This window comes from Henckelia pumila, chromosome 1, assembly GCF_033568475.1.
Source record: "Henckelia pumila isolate YLH828 chromosome 1, ASM3356847v2, whole genome shotgun sequence".
NCBI classification, from domain to species: Eukaryota; Viridiplantae; Streptophyta; class Magnoliopsida; order Lamiales; family Gesneriaceae; genus Henckelia; species Henckelia pumila.
In genome coordinates this window covers 28111395-28118616 of record NC_133120.1, presented here as the reverse complement: position 1 = coordinate 28118616, position 7222 = coordinate 28111395, and the positions used below count along the sequence as shown (strand labels likewise).

Sequence of the window (7222 nt, the reverse complement as noted above, 5' to 3'; positions counted from 1 at the left end):
TCTTTTCTTTTAAAAAATATAGAGAGAGTTGAGTGATTTTATAAGGAAAACAAGGAATAAGACAGAAATAGGAATACAGATGTGAACAAAATGATGAAAATAGTAAAAAAAAATAATATATAATAATAACATGCATGCGTATAAACAGTGATGTGATTGTGGCTCACAGTGTTCCTTCAATATTTATGAGTCGAGGGTTGGCTTACCATCCAATTTTCTTATAAATTGGCAAATAGGGTCTTTTTTAGTCAGATTCCCAAGACCATCACCATGACGCTGCGCTTGGAATAGTTTCCATAAATGGAGAAGTTGACCTTGTACATCTCCACTAGAATGCGTCTCAAGAGTCAATGAGATATCATCCAATGACTCTTTACTCAGCCCATTCTTAATGAAATCAATTTTATCTTCTCTATTTGTGGAAACATATCCCAAAGATCTGCATTGTCTATTACAAGTCCATCTGGCACAATTATGACAAACATCTAACCTTTTAGCCCTTCTTTTCTTCGCATAGGTACTTTTTCCTAGTCCAGACATATTTCGAACAAGTAAGAATTTTGGAACTTCACCACCTAATCGAACCTTGGCTTCAATTATAAGACGAATATCCTCCGGGATTCCTTTTTGCATAAGCATTCTCAATCTTTCACATCTGCCTTCATAAATCATTCTCAGAACTTTTTTAGAAACAGATGGAAAATATTTACCAAGTTTTTTGATATCTTCATCCATAATATATATTTATATATATATATATTCAATTATTTTGGGAAATTGAAATAAAACCGACTGAAAGTAGTCACGGAGTACCGTTATCCGCCACTTAACCGGGAAGTGAACTCAATTCTGCAAAAATAAAATAAAAATATAAGTAACAATTAAGTTGGATCATATAAAGGCATAAACTCTTCATTAAGAACTTCATTTTCTATAAACGGTTTAAGTCTTTGCCCATTAACTTTAAATACATTATTATTTTTAGGATTTTCAACATCAACAGCACCATTAGGATAGACAAATTTAACAATAAATGGTCCAGACCATCGCGATCTAAGTTTTCCTGGAAACAAATGCAAGCGAGAATTATAAAGTAAAACTTTTTGTCCGATTTCAAAAGATTTTCTCATAATATTTTTATCATGAAATGCTTTTGTTTTATCTTTATAAATCTTTGCATTTTCATATGCATCATTTCTTAATTCTTCTAGTTCATTTAATTGCAATTTTCTTGATTTAGATGCATCATCTAAATTAGTATTAAACGCTTTAATTGCCCAATAAGCTTTATGTTCAATTTCAACAGGTAAATGACAATGCTTTCCAAAAACTAATCTATATGGTGACATCCCCAATGATGTTTTAAATGCAGTTCTATATGCCCATAATGCATCACTTAATCTTAAAGACCAATCTTTTCGATTTGGATTGACTGTTTTTTCCAAAATTTGTTTTATTTCTTTATTTGCAAGTTCAACCTGACCATTCGTTTGAGGGTGATATGGAGTAGAAACTTTATGTGTAATACCATATTTTCTTAACAACGAAGAAAATGATTTATTTATAAAATGACTTCCCCCATCACTTATTATAGCTCTAGGTATTCCAAATCGACTAAAAATATTTTCTTTCAAAAATTTTATCACAACTTTATGATCATTAGTTCTACATGCAATTGCTTCAATCCATTTTGAAACATAATCGACAGCTACTAAAATATAAGTGAATCCAAAAGATAATGGAAATGGACCCATAAAATCTATTCCCCAACTGTCAAATATTTCAATAATCATGATTGGATTTAAAGGCATCATGTTTCGTTTTGAAATTGAACCCATTTTCTGACAATTTTCACAAGATTTGCAAAATGAATGTGTATCTTTGAATAAAGAAGGCCAATAAAATCCACATTGAAAGATTTTTGCAGCTGTTTTCTTTGACGAAAAATGACCTCCACATGCCTCAGAATGACAAAATTTAATGACACTACTTACCTCATTGTCGGGTATGCATCGTCGAAAAATTTGATCAGGACAATACTTAAACAAATAAGGATCATCCCAATAAAATTTTTTGACCTCTTTCAAAAATTTATTTTTATCTTGTGAACTCCAATGAGAAGGCATTTTATTTGTCACAAGAAAATTTACAATATTAGCAAACCAAGGCATAGTAGTAGCATAAAATAGTTGATCATCCGGAAAATTTTCATTTATTGGTATTTCATTTTGAGATGATTCAAAAATTATTCTTGATAAATGATCGGCTACTACATTTTCTTTTCCTTTTTTATCTTTTATTACAAGATCAAATTCTTGTAACAACAAAATCCATCTTATTAATCTTGGCTTAGCATCTTGTTTATTTGATAAATATTTTATGGCAGAATGATCAGTGTAAACAATAGTAGTAGAACCAATTAAATAGGATCGAAATTTATCTAATGCAAACACTACTGAAAGTAATTCTTTTTCAGTTGTTGAATAATTGATTTGAGCACTATTTAATGTTCTACTTGCATAATAGATCACATAAGGTTTACCTTCTTTTCTTTGTCCTAACACGGCTCCTACAGCATAATCACTTGCATCACACATTAATTCAAATGGTAAAGACCAATCAGGAGATTGTAAAATAGGTGATGTAGTTAAAAGATTAATTATTTTTTTAAAAGCAGTTTCACATTCTTGAGTCCATTCAAATTGTGCATCTTTTGTTAAAAGATTTGAAATTGGTTTCGATATTATGCTAAAATTTTTTATAAATCTTCTATAAAATCCCGCATGACCCAAAAATGATCGAATTTCTTTTATCGTGTTTGGTGATGGTAAATTAGCAATAACATCAACCTTAGCTTTATCAACTTCAATTCCTTTTTCAGATATGACATGCCCTAACACAATTCCGGATTTAACCATGTAGTGACATTTTTCCCAATTTAAAACAAGATTTTTTTCTTCACATCTTTTTAAAACTTCTTCCAAATTTTTAAGACAGTTTTCAAATGAGTTTCCAAAAACAGTTATATCATCCATAAAAACTTCCACAAATTCTTCAATCATGTCACTAAAAATACTTAGCATGCATCTTTGAAAAGTAGCCGGGGCATTACATAAACCAAATGGCATTCTTTTAAAAGCAAAAGTTCCGAACGGACAAGTGAAAGTAGTTTTTTCTTGATCTTCTAATGATATTGGTATTTGATAATACCCCGAATACCCATCAAGAAAACAATAATAAGGATTACCTGCCACTTTCTCTAAAATTTGATCTAAAAATGGTAACGGAAAGTGATCTTTTCTAGTTGCATCATTTAATTTTCTATAATCAATGCACATACGCCAACTAGATGGAATCCTAGCTTGTAATAATTCTCCCTTTTCATTTTTTATAACAGTGATGCCTGATTTTTTTGGTACTACTTGTGTTGGACTTACCCATTTACTATCCGAGATTGGATAAATAATTCCGGCATCTAATAGTTTTAAAACTTCATTTTTAACAACTTCTTTCATGTGTGGATTTAATCTTCTTTGTGGTTGTTGATATGTTTTAGCATTTTCTTCCAAATGAATTCTATGTGTGCAGATTAAAGGATTTATACCTTTTATATCTTGCAAAGTCCATCCAATTGCATTTTTGTGTTTTTTAAGTAGTGTTATTAAATCTTCTTCTTGTTTTGGTAAGAGGGTAGAAGATATTACAATAGGATATGTTTGATTTTCACCAAGAAAAGCATATTTTAGTTCTATTGGCAAGGGTTTTAATTCAAGTTTTGGATGATCATTTTCTTTTACTTCTTCAAGTTCATTAATTTCTTCAAATAAATTTGATTTAAAAACATTTTTTGAATCAAAACTTTCCACTAAACAAACTTCAGATTGTTGATTTAAGTTTTCTTGGTGTATATTTTCTTCCACAATTGTTTCTATTGCATTATCATCTTCATCTTCATTAATACTTGGTTGTTTACATAAATTGAACACATTAAGTTCTAAAGTCATATTTCCAAAAGACAATTTCATTATTCCATTTCGACAATTAATTAAAGCATTTGAAGTTGCTAGAAATGGACGTCCCAATATTACTGGAATTTCGTTATGTACTTCTATTGGTTGTGTATCCAAGACAATAAAATCCACAGGATATATGAATTTATCGACTTGAACTAACACATCTTCTACGATACCTCTAGGTATTTTGATTGACCTATCGGCTAGTAAAAGAGTAACAGATGTAGGTTTTAAATCTCCCAACTTAAGCTTTTCATAAACTGAATAAGGAATTAAATTCACACTTGCTCCCAAATCTAACAAAGCTTTTTTAATTTTATTTTTTCCAATAATACATGAAATTGTTGGACAACCGGGATCTTTATATTTCAAGGTAGAATTATTTTGAATAATAGAGCTTACTTGCTCCGTTAAGAATGCTTTCTTCTTTACATGCAATTGTCTTTTTACAGTACATAAATCTTTTAAAAACTTTGCATAAGAAGGCACTTGTTTAATAGCATCTAATAATGGAATATTTATTTTTACTTGTTTAAAAACTTCATAAATATCAGAATCATTTTTTTGTTTTTTATTATTTACTAATGCATGAGGAAAAGGAACATGTTTATTTATTTTATCATCAATTTTCTTATTTTTAGGACTCAAAGCATCATCTTTCTCAAAAGTATCAAGATTTGAATCCTTACTCTTTGAGTTTAATTGATCTTTGTTTTCATCACTATATGGATCATTAACTATTTTACCACTTCTAAGAGTAATAACAGATTTTACTTGATCAAATTTTTCTTGATTTTGATTTTTAGGATTAGGTTGTGGTTGAGATGGAAATTTTCCTTTTTCATGAATATTAAGTGCAGATGCAAATTTTGCAAGAGTTTCTTTCAAATCATTCATAGATTGAATGTTTTGAATATTGATAGACTCTTGCTTTTGAATGTATGCATGAATTTCATCTTCAAAATTTTTTCTTGGAGGTGGAATATAAGGAGCATAACCTTGATGATTTTGGTTATTTTGAAGAGGTTGTTGTGAAGGTTGTGCATTATTATCGTTCCTCCAACTAAAATTGGGATGATTTCTCCAACCAGGATTGTATGTTTGTGAAAAAGGATCTAATGTTGGTTTTTTAAAATTGTTAACATAATTGGCTTGTTCATGGAGACATTCTTTAAATGAAGGCAAAGTAGGACAATTTTTTGTAAGATGATCATGTGTGTCACATATATGACAAACAATTTCTTGAACACTTTTTAATTGATCACTCTTTTTCATTTCTAATGACTCGATTTTTCTTGCTAAAGATGCAAGTTTAGCTTGAACATCTACATCATCTTTAAGATGATAAATACCACCCCCATTTGTTGAATTATTGGTTTTACTTGGTGGTTCAATTGAGCCTATATTATCCCAATTTTGAGCATTTTCTGCTAATGACTCCAAATATTCCATAGCTTCATTTGGGTTTTTATCTTCAAAAGTTCCATTACACATGAATTCTATCATTTGCCTATCTTTAGGTATTAAACCTTCATAAAAGTGAGAAATTATTCTCCATATTTCAAAACCATGATGTGGGCATGTATTAAGTAACTCTTTATATCTATCCCAACATTGATAAAATGTTTCCCCTTGTTTTTGAGAAAAAGTTGTAATTTGTCTTTTAAAAGAGTTTGTTCTATGGGAAGGAAAAAACTTTTTTAGAAATTGTTGTTGCATTTCTTCCCATGATCTTATTGAACTTGATCTCAAATTTTGCAACCATGTTTTAGCTTTATCTTTTAAGGAAAAAGGGAAAAGCTTTAATCGAACAGTATCCATGCTACAATTTTGATCATTATAAGTGTTGCAAACCTCCTCAAATTCTCTTAAATGCAAATATGGATTTTCAGAATCTAAGCCATGAAAATTTGGTAAAAGTTGAATGACTTGTGGCTTAAAATTGAAATTAGATGCATCAGGAGGAAAAACTAAACAAGATGGTGTACTAGTTCTTATTGGATTCATATGGTGCCTAAGTGTTCTTGGTTGTTCATGTTCTTGATGATGATTATTATTATTATTATCATCTTGATTATTAGAATTATCGTCCATGTTTAAAATATTTTCAGTTACTCGAACAAGTCTACCACTTTGTTTACGACTCCAAACAATCATACAATTAAAAACAACATACTATTTACATAATAACAAAATTAAACTTAATTTATACTTCCCCGGCAACGGCGCCAAAAACTTGCTACAACTTAAATTGTAATTCACCCAAGTGTAGGTTGTCTGCAAGTAATATACTCGTGAGTACGAGATCGATCCACGGAGAGGATGTTGTAAGTTTAATTTTAGCAATAATATATTATAGATGAAAATATTATTATAAAACTTCAAATACACAAATTATAAAATTGTCAAGGTTTCAAAGGTTCATTGTTGGTTTATTTAAGATTGTTTAATAAAAATAAATAAAAGAAACTAAAATAAAAATAAACATAAAAGAACAATGAAATATTTAAACAAGTATATCATATAATATAGTTCCCACTATATTAATATCAGATTAACCGATATTTAATACATGGTACCCATAATATATATATAGATGAATAAATATAAACATAAAAAGAACAATTAAATATTTAAACAAGTATATCATATAATATAGTTCCCACTATATTAATATCAACCGATATTTAATACATGGTACCCATAATATATATATAAATGCATAAATATAAATTGACATAAAAATAAATGTTAGATCAAATCACAATATTTTATTTAGAACAACCGGCAGAGCCACGCTATCGTCTAAATAAAATATATGACTTTATGTTAGATGCGATAAAGTAAATGTTAGTTGCGGAAAAGTAAAAGTTAGATGCGAGAAAGTAAATGTTAGTTGCGGAAAAATAAATGTTAGTTGCGATAAAGTAAAAGTTAGATGCGAAAAAGTAAATGTTAGTTCAAATCACAATATATTATTTAGAACAACCGACAGTGTCACGCTATCGTCTAAATAATATATATGATTTTATTATAAATAGATACATATATTTATAGTATATAATTATTGTAGTATTTATTGTATCATATTTGACAACAAATCAAGGTAACCACATTCAAGGTACCAAGCATTTGATGTAAATAGATAACAACAAATCATCCAAAATTATACCTACAAATAAAGATCAATTAGTAAAAATAAAAATAGA

At 29.0% G+C, this 7222-nt stretch overlaps 1 non-coding gene across 1 annotated transcript; it reads left to right on the top strand.

The window, feature by feature from the left end:
- The first annotated feature begins 5577 nt into the window (after positions 1-5577).
- LOC140876842 (small nucleolar RNA R71) lies at positions 5578-5688 on the top strand. Its single transcript, XR_012149074.1, has one exon. It is a non-coding gene; the product is annotated as a small nucleolar RNA R71 (small nucleolar RNA).
- The last annotated feature ends 1534 nt before the right edge of the window (positions 5689-7222 follow it).